We start from the raw sequence: 20,341 nt of genomic DNA, 5'->3' as shown, positions 1-20,341 counted from the left end.
TTTAGATGATCAGTGACGATGCTTCAATCCCTAGTGCCAATACTAATTTGTATTCTTAATGAAAAACATCCATGTTACATAGATAGCTTTAGCTATCACATGTATACAGATGTTCATCCTGCATAATACACAATTTGTCCTTAACCTGAAATTTAAAACAATTCTTTATGCTTTCCTTTTAGGGTTAATTGGTATGTGAAAGCTCTGATATCAAATGTAAGATAATAATCAAGTATAACATATTAACAGTGGAATAATGCAAACACATAACCAAGATAACCACTAACCTGTTGGAGACATATCGAAGGTACAAAGGGTCTTCTGCGACTCTTCTTCTGCTGTATGCAATGTCTCAGTGAATGGGGCCTGAGCTTTAGGGTTTCTTGCATAAGAAGAGAGTGCAAGGACCCCAAGTATTTATAATATCAACATCAGTAATCAATAAGGACACTACCCATTGTGTGACTCCTTATTAATCTAACCTTATCACTGTTATCACTTATCATTCATATTCTATATAATAGTTGTAATTCTATCATGACTGTTTAAGCTATAAACCTTAATACATATTCCTTATCAGCTTACAAACATAGTGATTGTTAATCTCTAATAGTCTCACGTGTCTAATAAGATCCATCCAAGTGTTTAGCTCTCTTTAGAACTTACATTCTCCCACTAGATCTTACACTTGGAATGGTTCTGATTATCTGGAATGAAAACTATTCTTAATTGGCCATGGGATTAACATAACATAGTCACGGTTTCAAGTCTAGGTCATTAATCAACATCTACAAAGAACTAAATGGTAACATACTTATCACTCTAAATAATATCCCCATAGTCACTGGAGTTTAATGTGTTGCTCAGCTCTACACGAGTGACTATGGGGATATTATTTAGAGTGATAAGTATGTTACCCTTTAGTTCTTTGTAGATGTTGATTAATGACCTAGACTTGAAACCGTGACTATGTTATGCTAATCTCATGGCCAATTAAGAATAGTTTTCATTCCAGATAATCAGAACCATTCCAAGTGTAAGATCTAGTGGGAGAATGTAAGTTCTAAAGAGAGCTAAACACTTGGATGGATCTTATCAGACACGTGAGACTATTAGAGATTAACAATAACTATGTTTGTAAGCTGATAAACAATATGTATTAAGGTTTATAGCTTAAACAGTCATGATAGAATTACAACTATTATATAGAATATGAATGATAAGTGATAACAGTGATAAGGTTAGATTAATAAGCAGTCACACAATGGGTAGTGTCCTTATTGATTACTGCTGTTGATATTATAAATACTTGGGTTCCCTACACTCTCTTCTTACGCAAGAAACCCTAAAGCTCAGGCCCCATTCACTAAGACATTGCATACAGCGGAAGAAGAGTCGTAGAAGACCCTTTGTACCTTCGAGATGTCTCAAACAAGTTAGTGATTATCTTGGTTATGTGTTTGCATTATTTCGCTGTTAATATGTTATACTTGATTATTATTTTACAGTTTCAACTCAAGGACAAATTCCCCAGATTTCCTGCGAGGGCTCATATTTCAGGCTGATTTTAGGTTATCATCGGCCATTCAATGGGCCTAAAGAAGGTAAATTTTGAATACTTACCTTTGTACCTTTGTTTTAGCTTTTGAATTGTTGAAAATGGTTGTGTTTTGGACCAAAATGGAATCTAAAACCCCTGGAGTGGCTGCAGGTCGCATTGTCGCTAGTACTGTTGGACTCAAGTTCAACAGGCTAAACTTAAAGATATGGCGATTGGGGATCCTTCTTTATTTGCTCCCTATAATAAGAACGATGTGCTTCCTCCTGCCCCCGCCATGACAGAACTCAATTCGCAGTTGAGTGAAAGCACCGCTAAGAATGTGGAGCCAGGGAAAAGAAAGATCAATGAGAAGGGTAAGGGGAAAGAAGTGGAAGAAAAACAAGAAGATGGAGGAGGATGAGAAGAAGAGGAAGCAGAAGAAGTGAAAGAAGAAGCAGTAGTTCGGAAGCCGAAACGAAAGAAACGGAAAATGAGGAAGTAGAAGAAGAGGAACGTTAATACGGAACAGACCGAAATTCTTCCCGAAGATCAAGATTACTAATTCTGATATACAAGAAAAAAGGTATCGATATTCATCAAGACAGTTCTTACAGTCAATCAATCATGCTCTGTTTCTAAAAGAAAATTTTATGTGATGATCAATAGGAGTATGTATTTTGAGTTCCAGCGGTGAAAGTCTATAAAAAAATTGTTCAGTTTTTAGGGTTTTTCGTAACTAGATTCTATGTTTGATGTGGGTTGAAGGTATTTCGAATTTTTTATTTTTTTTTACAATTTAATTGATAGGGCACAATTACAAAAATTGTGCTAACATGCATCTAAAATGGCATATGTCAGAACAAGGGAAAAAAAACCTTATATGTGCTCAACTCTTTGAGGACACATGGCCATATCATGCCCTCTAATAAAAGGCAACGCCCATAGAGGGCACAAATAGAAATATAGTTGCTACACTATTGCTCTTGGTTTGTGGGAACAATTGTTGGTGCTCTTTAGCCTCAAAGGGCACATATAATTTATTGTGCACAGTGCCCATATTTTTTGTAGTGAAAGGTGTAACATAAATCTATGTTTAATATTTGAAGTTGTTTCACATCTAGGTTTGCAAAGTAGAAGCTATTCTTTGGTTTCGTCTATGACTTCTCCAAGTAGGTAATCATTTATCTTTTAACACTTCCAATATGTTGTTTGCTGCTGCACTTTTTGCATACAGATAATGTCTTCTTGACTACACTACAATAATGTTGATGTGTGTGTGTGTGTGTGTGTGTATTGGCACATAGACCTTGGTTGATATTAGAACTAGTGATTTCAAGGTTCTTTGATCAAACTTGCATTTTAATTATAACAAAGGGATCGACGATCTTCTTGCCCAAAGGTGTAGATCATTATTTTTGGTTCAATTAGGATGGCATAGTATGAATTTATTTCATAAAAGTTTGTGAAAATTTTGCCACAGGTGTTGAAAGTTTTTCATGAGTTAACCCATGTAATGCGTGATCAAGAAGTAGAGTTCTTTGTTTTTATGTACCAATGCTTCTGCTATGAGCCTCATTATAGGCATGTAAGGGACCAATGTTAATGAAAGCGTGAGATAAAAATATTTTTTGCCATGTCATAATTTTTTTTTTTTTGGCGTGGGAAATCACGTTGTTATATATATTTCTCTTCATGAGAGATGTCGATGCACATAAATTTCTTGGCAAATTATGAATAAAGCTTAATCAATGGCACATATATGGAGCATGAAAATGCTTGACTTTTTGATATGTTGTACGTATATGTGTCTTCTTTTACAATTCACATTTTCGTGGTCATTGGTTATGTATTTTATTTGTTATAAATTTATAAGTAATCGGTGCTCATAAAGAAACCTATGCTGGCAGTTTCTGGTTAGTCCTCTTTGCTTGTCTCTTGGTTATTAATAGGACAAACGTGACTTCTTAACATGTTATATGAATAATAAGTGTATCTGGTTTATTTTACATAACTTGAGGATTAGTCTTATATATATATATATTAATTATAGTAAATCTAGAGTAATCGGAACGCACTCATGGAAACTTGTTTCGGATTTCTATTCTATTGTGTTTAAAATTTTAAGCAACTAGTATGCTGAATTTTGGTGAATAATAAATTAATGAGTGTTTTAGCATGCTCTACCATCCAAGTCTTGCAACAGTAACTAATGTACGCATGCATATGGCATATACCATCATGACATGAATCAAATGGAAAGTTATCATTTCCAACGCGATCAGTTTTAGGCTGTAGAGCAAGGTTTCATCAGTTTCATGCTATAGAGCAAGGGTTTCATAATTTTGCACCATAATTTGCTAAAATGTAGTGTAAGGAACCTCACCCTGATTCAAGCTAGTATGACTCAAGTTGAATTATAATCTTAAAGATGACAACATGGTTAAATTGCTTGACTATATATAATGTATATATGATGTTTATGTGCATTGTCTATCGTCTTTGTCTATTGCATATGGTTGCATTGGATGGTTACATGTTGGTCTTTATAAGGAGTGTGAAGCTAATACGAACTAATGTTTGATATCGAAACGTTTATGGTCCAATTGTTTCGTACCGTTTGATTGTCTTTGGTATGGTTTCATCATACATGCTTAGATGAATACCAAGGAAAAATTGGAATATCTTGTGCATAAAAGATTGTGATACTTTTGTGACTTTTTTTTATTGATAATGTGATTTCTTGCATGTTAAAGAAACATAAAAGAAAAATAAAATTATGCGGTAAGATGCTTTTGTGTTAACTAATTGTCGTAGTAAGGTTGCTCACAAAGCTTGCATCTTTCAGAACCTTATCAAAAGTGTTGTTCTATAATTAAGTTATGATTATATAAAGGAAAAATTAGTATCCGGTCCCTAGTTACTAATGTTTATTGATTGAAGCCTTATTAGTTTTTAAATTTTGATTGGAGTCTCTAGCATTAATATGATAATGAATTTACATGTTTATTACATATTTTAAAAATAAAAATTAGTAACTGATGTAGGATTTTAATAATCACACCTCTATTAAACTCCTAATTAATTTTCAATTCAAACATTTCCAAAATAAAATAAATAAATAAATTAGAATAAGTTTGTACCGATTAGTTTTTTTATAAAAATATTCTCAGTTTTTTAATCTTAAATGTACCCATTCATATAATTTTCAATTTTTTTAATCTTAAATGTACCTATTTTTAAATATACCAATTTGTTATAAGTAAACTGTACCATTTTTTCAATATAAAATGTACCCAATTTTTTAATATAAAATCCATTCAAATTTTTTAATCCATTTTTAAACTTATATGGGTACATTCCTTTTCGTTGATTTGAGAATGTATCTATATCAAGTTTAATCGAAAAAATTTACTAATGTTATTAAACCAAATATTTTCTTTTTTTCTATGTTTTGAAGAATGTACCCATGTTTTGGTACAATAATTTTTTTTGTTAATTTTGATGAATGTACCCATATTTACATACACACACACACGCAATATAATAGAGAGTATAATTTATATTTTATTAATTTTAATCTCACAAATTATGGGTTATATTTAAAATCTCATTAATATAAACAAATACAAATTTCAATTTTTCATTTTTAATTTAAAAAATATAGTAACTTACATTAATGTCAGGGACTTCGATCAAAATACCGATTAGGAATTTACCCAACCAAACACTTTATCTAGGGAACCTTAAACCTATCTAAGAAGGTGAAAGACTGAACCTTAGGATCGTACCTATATTTTAATGACTCAATCAGGTGACGGTGACTTTCTCACCTATTTCAGCAACGATATCAAGTTCTCCAAATACCGGCAGTTAGTTTTATACCAAATTCCTCAAATGTTAGCTTTGTTGGATTGGTACTTTTCTTGGGAGACGTGATCTCAATAGACGATAGTCCTTTCTTTTCCCCAAAAGGTTGTAGCAGAAGAAAGTTGAAATCTTCACAAAGCACTGTGAAATATGATATATCCTTGGCCTTATCGATTTTATCAGCAGTTTGTTAGCGACTTTTCAGTTGTAGCATTTTTACCCCCAAGTTGGCCTTATCGTTTTACCCCCCAAAGTCAACAATTACCATCTTTACTTAAAAATTGGATAACACTTCTCTGTGGAGGAACGTTTCCAAAATCTCTACTAACCTTAGACTTCTAAAATGCATCTTTATTTGAAATGAACTAGATTTCTGACAATGGCAATGGAAAAACCAAATCAACGTTTACCATTGCACTATCGTGTATTACCCTGGTTATGCAAACGAAATTGCTGGTTACTACAACAAAAGACATATCTACCTTTGAACACTTTAGGCCTTTCCTATTCCATTTCAGTTGGAATTCACCAGTATCGATTTGACGTTATTTACAAATCATCAAGAAATCGTTCGAGTGGTTATAATCACTTCCCTGTATCCAAATGGAGATGGGGAAATATCATCATAAAGGTCTCGGTACGAGGTATCTTGTACATGTGGAGATTATGATAATGTTGTGGTGATTATCAACCGACTTGACAAGTCAGCTTACTTTCCGTTGGTCCAGAGGGACTACATTTTTTACCACTTAATAAAATTTCTAATTTTGATTTTTTTTTCTTCAGATTTTATGGCATTTTGATTGGCATCTACTCTGACTGTGATTCCATATTCACCTCTTAGTGCAGGAAGACATTCCAGTCGACCTTGGATACGTGTCTACCCTATTGCACTTCATATTATTTCTTTTAAGCAGACCAACCGTCTAGGAGAATCGCTCGGACATTGAAATTTTAGTTGTGGCTATTAATTCCTTAATCACCCAACAATTACTTTGCTAAACAAATCTTTACCATTGGTGATTGAATATTTCAGAAGCTACTGTTGTACCGAGATGTTATGCATTCAATCCAGTTATCTTGTACTTTAGATCTGATGGACTTGTTTTGACCCTCAAATTCTTGAGTGTTCTTTTAGTCTTCTCGGCATAGTTTTTCGCTAAACCCGAGCAAAATTCATTATGAATCTGCTGATAAGGCGTTGTGAACTACATTGTTCAGCTACATAGTTGCATGTCATTATAGTATCTCACTTTGATGCGCGTTTCACTTCCAAGTCTTGGGAAGTATTCTTGAAAGCCATGGGTACAAAGTTGTTATCCACTATCACATTTCACCCTCAAATTAACAACCAATCTGAACGAACCATCTAGACCTTAGTGTACATGTTGCGTTTTTTCCGTTCTGCCAACTTAGTATGGTTGTAACAGACTTTTATCTTTATTAGAGTTGCATGTAACTACGGTTACAATTTCGGTTTTGGATTGGCACTGTAACGCCTCTACCCGAAATTTTTATTTCGGAAATTAATTTCGATGATAGGCCAAAATTAAACTCTTGTTTAACCAACTGCCATTAATCACAATTCTTTATTTAAATTTCTTAATCACTCACAAAATCTATAACCAGAATTTACTTACCAAAAACATAAGATTAAATTCTCAAATAATTCACCAAAATTTCTCTTCTTCAATCAAATTCCCAACAAAAGATTAATCTCAATTATTTAAGGCTGCATCTAACCCCTGTTAGACTACCTACGTACTCTTGATGCGGGATCAAGCCTTTCGTAGTTCACCATTCATTCTTTTATCCATTTCCGAAAATATTCTAGTAATGAAAATATTCAACATTAGCTTTCACAATCGAATCACCTCAAATGGGTACCAATTATGGATTTAAAATATCAAAATTTGTATGAAAAGGCAACGTCGGCCCATTAGTCACGCGCCGTCGCAGGTGGTGGTTTCCGACGAACGAAAACCTAATTTTCCGACTAACTCTAAAAATTACCAAATTTTACAAGCAAGTAGAGTTCAATGAGAGGAACAAATTTCATACTTGGGTCGAAGTCCAATTCAGCTGGGAAAGGTCCCAATTTCACTCGAACTCGCTGGAAACCCTAGAAATTGGTGGCTTCGATCCTTCACCTCCCCTGCTCCGCCACCCCTATAGTTGTTTGGGTTTTGTTGCAAGCCTCAAGAGAAGTGTTTTGGTGATGGTGATTGAAGGAAATCATTTCACAAATGGAGCATCTTAGCCAAGGTTTCCCGCGGCACGCACGGTGGGTTTTCCACCAAACTTCAACTAAATTTCTTCTGATTTTGGGTGAAAATGGTAGAGGGGAGATTGGGTAGGTGTTTCCAGCCATTCGCCATGAAACACCGCGAATGGCATCGGGTTGCTTGTCGCCGGGTTGGGTCAGGAATAACACCCGTTCTCCCCTTCTTCTTTTTTCGTTTCTTTTCCTTCTTTCCTTCCCCTCCTTGCTCCCCCTTCTCATTGGTCACTCTCTCTTTTTCCTTCTCCCCGATTAGGCAGCCCCCCTCTCATTCTTCCTCCTTTCCATTCTTTATCTGTTTCACCCCCTCCCCCATTGGTCTCTTTTTCCACCCCCCCTTCAACCCACATCCACCACGTGGCTTTTCTACACCAAGACAAAGCTCCAGCAAATCTGGAGCATTCCAGATTCACGGCAAAATGATTTTGCCCTTATCCTCGTTCATTTCTATTTCATTCGTTATAACTCCGTTTGGCGAACGATTTTCGCCTACACGCTTGTGGGACCGAGCTTTATCCAAATATGACAAGAAATAGTTTAAAATATATGAGGATAAAATACGTCCTCATATAATTACGTTAAACCAACTAGGGCATTTTTGTCTTTTCTACATAATGAAAAATTATACAACATAAATAATAATCAAATCAAGGAACGGGATTCCACATTTTCCCCATTCAAAATTCATAACCCTAATTCAATTTATTTGCAATTTCCTCCACATAACCATAAACATAACTAATTTATATTTTAATTTTTCAGGGCATTACAGGCACCGTTGGAGACGTTGTATAGATATTCTACGAACAATACATGATAGACAATAAAGTTTTGCGAACATGTATTCAAATGATCGAGATTACGATGTAGCAAATATTGTGTGCTATTGACGTTGTCACTCGAGAAGGTAGTACGTGAGCACGATCAAGGCGTTATTCGGTTGATTTATACGTATTTTCTAGTGGGGGCAAGATGGTAATATTTCACCCTCAGGAATTATTTGCTTGCTTATTGTGACAACAGTGGGTTGTTGGTATTGCGAGCTGCAGACTGTAATATCGATAACTTATTTGTTGGATTCATTAAGTAAGTGGGCAAGTAGGCCTGTTTACATTAGTATTTTTATTTATTTATCTATTTATTTATTGTTTGGGCTTGACCCAAGGATGCTACACACATATCTTCGAAGTACGTGACGCTACGAGTGTGTAGGTGAAATTTTTCTATGTTCAATTTTGATTTCAGTACAACTATTTTAATTCTATGTTATTGTATATATGTATTTTGATGTTATGTTATTATATATCTATTTTTGACCTTATGTTTTTATAAAAGTATTATATTATAGTATTGTATTGAAGGAGAAGAAAAGTTTGAGTTTGGAGGCATGAAAGAGGAATCATAGCAATCTAATCGTGACAGAATGGCATTATCTTTTATGCAACCGCTCTAACTTGATTTCCTCTTATATATTTTTTTTCTTTCTATCTTTGAGTATTTTATGTATGGCAAGTTATTTCAAATTTCAGGGACGAAATTTTTTTTAAAGTGGGTAGATTGTGACACAACCCGTCCCTAATTTTGCGAATTTATTAATTTTAAAAGAATGAATTCACGAAAATGCCCTAGAGGCAAGGTTGTTGACTTTTGTTGACTGTCTTTTTTGAGAGTACGGTAAAATAGTGGCTCGTACGCGTCACGTAAAGACGGTCAACAAAAGTCAACAGCCTCACCTCTAGGGCATTTTTGTCAATTCACTCTTTTAAAATTAATAAATTCGTAAAATTAGGGACGGGTTGTCACAGAATGTCTAGGATCTTACTGCTCCAACAAACCAAAGGCCTGAATTGGAAGAAATTTTGTAGTTTATAATTTGCACGTATTTGTTGTAAATAGACACAAGCATCAACCATTATGTAGGTTAATTTTTTTTTTTTTCTGGCTATACCTAGTAGGATATTTAGCAAATAGACTTTGCCACAATATATTACTAGGGGCACTAATGAAAACAAACTATTTATAAGGTTACGTATGGCGAAGTCCACAATACGGCGACAGACTGTTTGGCGTCGAGGAGTTCAATGGAGATGTGTGACTTCACTTGGGTTGACAAACCCCCATCTTCACTTGTTCATTTACTTCACCATGATGGTCTACCTTGCCCACAGTAATGTTGTTTGGGAGTGGCAGGGGTGATGCTAGTTGCTTCCTTTTAGAGTCGGCTTTCCTTCCCCTTGCACCTCCGATTTGTTTTTTGTTTGCTTGCTTCGTAGTGAGCTTGTGTTGTACTCTTAGCATTTTTGCCCTGGTTAATATATCCAGTATTTAAAAAATAATAATAATAATTAAAAATTAAAAAAAAAACTTCAATTCTACAACCAGAAAACAAAGTGAAGAGATAAAAAGAACTTGAAATCACAGAATGGCGAATAATAGTGCTCTGCTCATCACCGATAAGTACTGAATTTCATTGTGCTTGCAGTCGTCGATGACATTGACCACAAGCAATGATTTTCAATTTAAAAATAAACTTCCCGATAAGCATCACTATTGCCATTTTGTAACTTCGAATTATTTTTCTTTTTACTTTATTTTCTGGTTGCAGACTTGTAATAAAAAATTGTGATGATAATATATTGTGACAAGGTCCATTTGCTAAATATAAAAATATTAACCGTGAATAATGGTTGGTGCTTGTGTTTATTTACCAGAAATACATGTGCAAATTATATAAGAATTCATTATCAAGGGATATCCCAGGACTAGTGCGGCTTAGACAGAAAATAAGAAGGAGACCTTTTTTTTTTTTTTTTTGGATTTTATTTTTTCTGCTCAGTGAATAATGTATTTTTGTATGAAACTATATAGAATAACTTGTAGATAAAAGAGTTATATGAATATATGAAAGCGGAGGGAAGAAATTGAGTATTCAAGTTGAATTACCACATAATTAATGAAAATATAGTCTTTTTTGTGTCTAATTTTTTTTTCAAATAAAATATGAAGTTTGAATCTCTTGATTGTATTTGTGCAAATGCGAACGACAAATATCCAAATTGGTTACATTGTTAATTAATTTTATGGTATAATCTCAAAATTATTTAGTATTAGGATTGTCCTATCACAAAAAGAAACTATAAGGATTATGTTGTAAATACAATTAAAGGCCATTTTCAACTGTAAAAAAAAGCCGTTTTCTAGCCCAAACTAAAAGCCACAACTAAAATAACAAGTGTGGGTTTCAAACACAACACTAGATATATTAAGAGGAGGCCTAACCAACTAGCCAACCTTTGGATTCGATCAAACGTCCACATTATATGAACATACCCTATTTTAACAATTTTGAAATAAACAAAATGTCGATTGACAAAGCAAGTGGTGAATGTCCATAGCAATAACGTCTTTTTCAACCCACTGCTTCGTTGAAACTCTTCCCCTCTCCATATTGTAATAAGCTTGTGCTGAAAATACCGTCGGTTGACAAACAACATGGTTGTCAAACTGAAAATCAACATCCAAAAAATCAACAAAATGGAACACACATGACAACTAATGCAGATGTCCTGCAGAATCAATCAATCATCCGTGGCCCCCTTGACCTAGATGCTTCCCTTCCAAAAATGGGTTAGTGGCCTCATCTTCTTGTGGAGCCCAAATCGTTGGACCGACGTGTCGACAGGACTATAGTCCAATATATACATATATTTTGACTCTTAAGGGGTTTGAATTTCGACTCTTGAGGGGTTTGAATTTCGACACTTACTATTCCAATTGGCAACCATTCGTTGTCCTCCTCACATATTTATAATAATTGTTTTGTTTGGATAAATATCATCTGCAATTTATTTTGCCAAGCTGTAAATCCCATATCTCACTATCACAGATCGATGTTCCCATGCACCAGAAAATGGTAAACACATTCCCACAGGAACAAAGATTGTGATATTGATACTTTGGCCGCAGAATCGACTATCTCACAGTTTACTTATTTTGTGAAGGAATTATATAAAACAAGTTTATTGTCATGTGACATTTTCGTTTCATAATAAAATGTGTATGTAATTTTCCTTTTACATGACATATTAATAGATTAGGATGCTATGTATGTGACCATGTGGAAGTGAAGTCCGTTTGAAGAAAAATGCTCACCATTTTGTGGTGGTGATGGTTTTGTTTGAGGGAAGTGATTGTCACACACTCTTTTTGCATCTCACATATTCCTCTTTATTTTTCGTTATCAGATTAAATAAATTAAACGAAAACAACAAATACATTTGTGTAAAAGACTAAAATATGTGTTTGTCATTTCCCGCTTAAAAATATATACCCCCATTCCGAACGAAACAAAGTGTGATATTGACACATTGTCCACACCAAATATCGACTATTCCACGGTTTACTCATTTTGTGTGGGAAGGCAATTTGTGTCACACGCACCAAATTTTCAATTGTAGCCATCCCCATCCACTACCGACACCACTGAGCTAATCCCAGTGGCCTTAAAAGAGACGTAATATCATTTGTACAGATGAGTTAGATGATTTGATTAATAAGGAACTAGAGATGGCATTCCTAGCTCCAACACTGTAAATTATTGTGTGCATTTCCACTAGAATAATGTGTTGATTTAGTACTCCTCAAGTATTATTATCAATAGGTAATACTTGCATTACTTTCAATGCATAAACAATCTTCAATTTGAATTTTTTTTTTTTAATGCGTATGTTCTTTCAAGAGGATTAAAAAATTGGTTTGTTCTAATTATAAAATTTATATGATGAACAGACGTTATTCATAAAAGGTGAAATATGTACATTCCCCTATAAGAGAATGCAAGTATTATCCTTACTAATATTAGTCAGCACGTGTGGGTCCACAGGGACTGTCCAGAGTCCAAAGAAACAACTGGTGTGGTTCTCTTGTGACCTTTCAAATGTCTGGTATGACTCTTTTGTTCTCATCAAGTGCTTGATGAAATGCATGTTTGACATATCTTTAAAACACTCGACATAATGGGTCGACATTATTCGGCAAGGGGTCTCGACAAACGTCACTAGGATCACTTGATAGCACTCGTCAATTTTTTACATATGTTAGCATGCGAGCAATATAGCTTGGTAGAGGACAACATGCTCATCAGTGCTCAATGAAATGCCCAACTAAAAAAACATTTACTTTTGCACTAGGACCCAAGATTAAAACTTTGAATCCGTCACTGGTTTGAAGTACTTATTGTTTTCGATTACTATATGCATTCGAATATTTTAACAATAATAACATTTTGTATTGTTGAAAACACTGCACAAAATCAAAGACAAGGAACGAGATTACCAGGAAAATTGAAGAACCAAAGACCACAGAGATATCTTGGGTTGAGTCGCGGACAATGTCGCTTTCTTTAAGACGTTTCGCGGCTCTGCCCAAGATGTGCAAGCAGTCACAAGTGACACGCCGTCCCCAGGATAAAACAGCCTAGAATCACAACTGAATAGACCTTCCTTTGCACTAAGAAAGATCCAAAGCTTTCACCCACTCTTCAACTCAATGTTCTCAAAATATTTTTTCATTTTTCAGTAGTGTCTTTCTCGACTAGAACCCTAGCATTTAAATACTACTTAGAGAGATATTAACATTGGGATAGTTGAGGAGAAAATGCTCATAAAATCCGGCCATTAAATCAGGAAGCAAATCAATTAGTTGAGAAAGAATAGGTCTTCTTAACAAAACAAAACTTTCTGTTGAAAAAAGATTCTCCATAAAATTAGGAATCCAACGTTAACCTATCTGACTAATTCTAAATTGTAAATAAACACACAACCCTAACAATCCCCCACTTGGTTATTTAAACTTGAACATTGGGAAAACTGTGATAGAGTCGTGCATAAATGATGGTGTTATTCAACTTGAACCAAAACATAGTGACATTGCTCTAGAATAACAAGAGTAACACTTAGTTTTGAACTCAATCTCTGACAACAAAGCACACACGACTCTTCTTGGGTGAAGCTCGAGGCAAGCACAGTTCGGCCATGTGCTTGTATCCCAGTTTAGTGATAGTGCTAGAAGTTAGCCCTAGGAACTTCATAGTGGCGGCCTCACCTTTACTATCACAAAGGTGAAACTATCAAGGATACTCCTATAGCTAAATATCCTACTCAACTAGAGTATAGTTTTCATTAAGAGTTTCATAACTCATCCTTTATTCGTGCTACAGGATTTCATGCCTTTGCAGACGACTTCTACAAAAAGTATGGCATGAGTCCATATCACTTCATGACTTGTTATTACTTGTTGAACCAATTTCTTGGGATCTCCAGTCCAAAGGTTAGGTTACCATCACAAGTGACTCAACTTATCAAAGGCTTTAACCCCTTTCCGCTAAAGGTTTTCCAAACTTTTTCTCGTGCTAATCCTTTCATCAAAGGGTTAACAAGTTTATCTTCAGACCTGACATGATCTATTCTAACAGTCCCTTTGGAAAGAAACCCAGTTACTATGCTGTGTTTTCGACGAATTTGTCGTCTCTTTCCATTAAAATATCGATTTTTCACTTTTGCAATAGCTGATGTGCTATCACAGTGAATAAGCACAGCAGGAACTGGTTTCTCACATAATGGAATGTCTGACAAAAGATCTCTCAACCATCCTGCTTCTTCACTAGTTGTTGCTAAGGCAATCATTTCAGATTCCATTGTTGATTGAGCAAGTATGGTCTGTTTCTTAGATTTCCACGAGACTGTAGCTCTAGCTATATTAAAAACATAGCCACTCGTGGCTTTAGAGTCTTCTGATAGTGTATTCCAATCAGCATTGTTGTATCCTTCAAGAACAGCAGGAAACTTTTCATAACACATACCAAAATTGATGGTCCTCTTAAGGTATCTCATTACCCTTTCAATTGCATACCAGTGTTCCATATTGGGACTACTCGTGTACCTACACAGAACACCAACTGCATAGGCTATGTCTGGCCTAGTGCAATCAGTAGCATATCTGAGGCTACCAATGATGCCTGCATACTCAGTTTGTCTAACACTTTCACCAATGTTCTTAAAAAACTTCACACTAGGATCAAACGGTGTACAAGCAGGCTTACAATCAAAATATTTGTTAACCTTCTCAGTTTTGGTAGCATATCTGAGGGTACCAATGTGACTGACTTAGAGAAAATCCCTTCTCAATTTTGTTAACCTTTATTCCATGAATTAAAGTTGCCTCTCCTAAATCCTTCATATCAAAGTTATTGCATAACATGGTTTTTACTTCATTAACCAATTGAATATTAGAGCCAAAAATAAGCATGTCATCAACATACAAACAAATTACAACACATAGATTACCCTCAGTTTTAACGTACATGCACTTATCACTTTCAGTAATTTTGAAACCATTATCAAGAAGTAAACAATCAAATTTAGCATGTCATTGTTTAGGTGCTTGTTTTAAACCATAAAGTGACTTATTTAATCTACAAACTTTATGCTCTTGCCCAGGTATTACAAAACCATCAGGTTGATCCATGTAAATTTCTTCCTCTAGTTCTCCATTTAGAAAAGTAGTTTTAATGTCCATTTGATGCACAACAAGATTATGTAAAGATGCTAATACAAACATGACTCGAATGGATGTAATTCTAGATACTGGTGAGAAAGTGTCAAAGAAATCGACATTTTCTCTTTGCCTAAAACCTTGAGCTACAGACCTGGCTTTAAACTTGTCAATTGTGCCATCGGATTTTAGCTTCTTCCTCAGCACCTATTTGCAGCCAATGGTTTTGCATCCTAGAGGTAGCTCAACCAAATGCCAAGTTCTATTTAATTCCTGTGAATCCATCTCATCGTTTATAGCTTCTTGCCATGAGTATGTATCCACAGAAGACAAAGCCTCTTAAAGCGTTGAAGGATCTTCTTCCAAAGCATAAGTTTGGAAGACTCCCCCAAAATCCTTGATGACTTTGGTTCTCTTACTTTTCCTTGGTTCGAAACTAGTTTCGACCGAATCATTAAGAGCATGATTGCTCGTTCCATCCTTCCTTAAATTAGTTGAGGTTAAACCCCCACTATTCCTTGACATGAAAGGAAATTTGTTTTCAAAGAAATCAGCATCATTAGATTCAATAACAACATGGTTCTTTAAATCATAAAATTTATATGCTTTACTATGGAATGCATAACCAATAAAGACACACTCAAGAGCTCTACTCTCTAGTTTTGACCTTTTTGGGTCAGGTTTTCATACATAAGCTAAGCAGTCCCATGTTCTTAAGTAGGACACATTAGGCTTCCTATTTCTCCATATTTCATACGGTGCAATTTTAGTTTCTGAGGAGGGAACCTTGTTGAAAACATAACAGACAGTTAAAATAATTTCACCCCACCCATATGAAGCACAACCAGAGTTAAGAAGCACAGCAATTGTTTATTCACAAAGTGTCCTATTTTTTTCTTTCTACTTTGCCATTCATTTTTTGGGAGTAAAGTGCAGCTGTTTCATGTAATATGCCTAGATTTTAACAATGATCATTGAAGGCAGCAGATTCATATTCAAGTCCCCTATCACTTCGAAGCCTTTTAAATTTTCGACTAAATTGATTCTCTACTTCAGTTAAGAAAAGTTTAAACATGTCAAGTGCTTCAATCTTGTTTTTCATCAGATAGACAAAGCAATAGTTTGAACAATCATCAATAAAGGTGATGAAGTAACGTTTCCCATTTCTTGTGATTACACCATCAAACTCACATATATCAGAGTGGATTAAGTCAAGTAGTTCAGTTTCTCTATGTACTGATTTGTGTGGTTTTTTCATGATTTTTGCCTGACTACAGTATTCACATTTTTCAAAATATTTTACTGAGATTTCAAGAATTAGTCCTAAGCTACTCATCTGATTTACTAACCTCTTATTTACATGACATAACCTAGCATGCCACACATTGAAAGAAGATGACATGTAAGCAGAAACAACAGTTTTATTCATAGCATCAACATTGAGTTTGAACATTCCATCAGTGACATACCTCTTTCCCACAAAGACACCATTCTTTGTGAGAGTATACAAGTCAGCCCCAATAGTTTGTGTGAACCCAGCCTTATTGATTAGGTAACCTGAAACCAAATTCTTCCTGATCTCTGGAACATGCAGCGCCTCCTTCAATATTACAGTTTTCCATGAAGTGAACTTGAGCTCCACTTCTCCAACTCCAGCAACATGTGTTGAGTGAGAGTCACCCAATAGAACCCTTATGTCTTCCGCCTCAGTGTAGGACTTAAAAAGTCCAAAATCATAGCAGACATGGCATGAAGCACCAGTGTCCACCCACCACCCCTCAGATCCATCAACTAAGTTGATCTCTGACACCATTGCAACAAGCTGATCCTCTGTGAGATTGGCTTGTGGAGCAGTTCTCCGTTTGTTGCAACAGTTACGTGCAAGGTGTCTAGGCTTGTCACACTTATAGCACAGAAATGGCTCAACGGTTTCATCTCTTGAGGGGGTACTTTTCTGTTGTTATTGCGATAGGTGTTTTGTAGCTTCATAGGGTTCTTATTGTTGGAGCGAGTCTTGGTGACATTCTTCAGATTCTTACCATTAAGTTTGAGAACAACAGTAGCATGGTTCTTCGAGTATGACTTCTTGTTGGTATTCGAGATGACAATGACCTCTTCTCTTAAATCTTGCTTCATGGCTTATTCCTCGATTCGAAGATAAGTAATCAAGCTTTCAAGAGAAAACTCTTTTGTCTTGTGTCACAGATCCTTCTTGAACTTCTTCCAGCTTTGTGGCAACTTGTCAATGATCACAACAACCTGGAACTGTTCATCCAGGTTTCTTCCTTCAAATATGATCTCATGAGCAATCTTCTGTAACTCATGCGATTGGGCCTCCATAGATTTATCATCTGTCATTTGGAACTTGAGGTAGCGACTGACTGCAAATTTCTTGGCTCCCGCTTCTTCAGTATCATATTTTTTTTAGAGTGCATCCCAGAGTTCCTTAGCAGTTTTACAGGAAGAGTAGTAATCGTAAACATCATCACATAAACCATTTAAGATATAGATTTTGCAGAGAAAGTCAGAACCCTAACATGTATTTTCTAATTCAGGTGCAAAAATCTCTATCAATTATAAAAGTCAGAACGACAAAGATGCAAGATTGCAACATATGAGAAATCTGTAAACAATTGTTTTGTGTCATCAAATAAGATTAAAAAATGCACAAAAATACAAACAAGTGTTCCAATATGGAAGAGGGAGATTATATTCACACACCTTAAATTACTTCTCCCACACTCTTTTAATTTTTTAATATTTATTTATCAAGTGTTAGTGGTGTGTAGAAAATATTAAAAAAATAAAAAAGTGTGGGAAAAGTAATTTGGGGTGTGTGAATATAATTTCTCTATGGAAGAATATAGAAAGAAGAAGAAGTTTGATGGTGCGTGGAGTGTGGAGTGTGGAGTGTGGAGTGTGAGAGTCGGGACAGTGCATCCACGCAACAATCAAAAGATGAGACTCCGGCACCAGAAAAATTAGTGTATTACATTTTTCACTTAATAGACGATAGCGGTGGGCACTTATTTGAAGAAACCGATCAACCCACCCGACCCACCCATGACTGCCTGCATTGGGTCGGTTTTAAACCTGGAGATTAGTGTTCAGTGTACAAAAGTTGTAACCCGTTATTAACCAAACCCGTCCATTAGCCATCAGAAACATATTTTTTTCTTTACATGTGTCATGATCTAATTGGCTTTAACAAACCCATTATGTGATATTCTTCCATTGAGCAAGTCATAGCCCGAGTAATGCTAGGGAAACTAAATGACATGAAAATTAATGAGTGGATTATTACTTAATCATTGATAAATGTGCCCATTTTCTATTGGTGACACATCATTTAATTTACAAATTTAGTCTCTCTAGCATTACTCGTCATATCGCCATGGCCCACTATCTCTTTCACCCTTGTTGGAATTGCCGCTGGACCGCCGCACCAAGACACCACGACTCATCCAATCGTTGCTCCAACTTCTAATGTCATCTCCAACCGAAGAGTCCAGAGAGCCAGAGGGTCGAAAATACCCCGAAAACCATCTCCAACCGAGGGCTAGGCCAGAGCGCTCATGGGCCCCATGGAATCTAAAAGGGCCAAAGGGCCAACGGCTGACCCAATCCGACAAGAATTCTAGGCCAAATTTCAAATGCAACGGCTAGCCGTTATTTTTGAATTTTTTCTTTTTTACACAATTTTTTTCCTCTAACTTCTATTTTACAAAATTTGTTTTATATTTTTTTCTAAATTCTATTTTTTTCCTACAACTTCTATTTTACAAAATTTGTTTCATATTTTTTTAAAATTCTATTTTTTTTCCTATAACTTCTATTTTACAAAATTTGTTTCATATATTTTTTAAATTCTATTTTTTTTCCTATAACTTGCTAAGTCATTATACAACATTAAACAATATGAAACAACATTAAATAACATTAGCAAACATAAAAAATAAAAATAAACATTTAACAACATAAAACTTAAACAACATTTTTAAAAACATTTAACAACATAAAACTTAAATGCCTACTCCATGCTATTTTTAGCCCAAAGATGTGCAACAAGATCCTGTTGTAGGTACTTGTTTGTGGCACGGGAACATATCATTCTATAATACCTCATGTACTCATTTATAGAGATACTACCAATTCTTGGATTGAAAGGCAAATTAGGTCCATCATATATTTTTGCACGAGCCATTCTTGACCTATTTGGATCTTCGTGGTCATCATCGGACTCTCCATCAATATACCCATCTCGCTCATCTTCCACTATCATATTGTATAATATGATGCAAGACATCATGATGGAGTCCAAATTTTCTCGACTCCACCTTCTTGCCGGTTCGCTGATGATCTTCTACTGTGCTTGTAGAATACCGAAAGCTCTCTCAACATCTTTCTGGGATGCCTCTTGGTATAAGGTAAACAGTTTTTCCACATCATTCCTAGGGTTTGGAATTGCTTGGACAAGTGTCGCCCACTTTGGGTAAATGCCATTTACCAAGTAATACCTCATATAGTATTGACGGCCATTGATGTAGTAGTCAAGTTAAGGTGCTTTACCTTCCGTCAGGTGATTGAATAATGGTGAACGCCCAAGAACTGTAATGTCATTTTGGGATCCAGGGACTCCAAAGAAAGCATGCCAGATCCATGTGTCGTATGAGGCAACCGCCTCTAACACAACAATTGGCTTTCTTGACCTTCCGCATAAGCCTCTTTGCCATTCGGTGGGACAGTTCTTCCAATCCCAATGCATGCAATCTAATGACCCTATCATGCCCGGAAACCCACGGTCTTTAGCTTTGCGAATGATTCGATTCAGATCTTCTTGATTTAGCTCGCGGAGGTACTCGTCTTTGTAAACCTGAATGATTGTGTCATAGAATTGTTCAAGAGTATCAAGGCATGTAGACACAAACATACCATGGGTTTCATCCATCGAATCAACTAGGGAGTCATAAGCCATCATTCAGAGTGCAACAATAACTTTATGATGAGGTGAGAAACTAGGGCGGCCTACTATGTCCTGCTTCTGTCGAAAGTATAGATTGACCTGCTGGACATCACGAAGTAAAAGCTCAAAGACATAACGC

The sequence above is a fragment of the Malus sylvestris genome, chromosome 11, assembly GCF_916048215.2.
Source record: "Malus sylvestris chromosome 11, drMalSylv7.2, whole genome shotgun sequence".
NCBI lineage: Eukaryota > Viridiplantae > Streptophyta > Magnoliopsida > Rosales > Rosaceae > Malus > Malus sylvestris.
The sequence above is the reverse complement of the archived record's forward strand: the minus strand, read 5'-3'. Positions refer to the sequence as shown.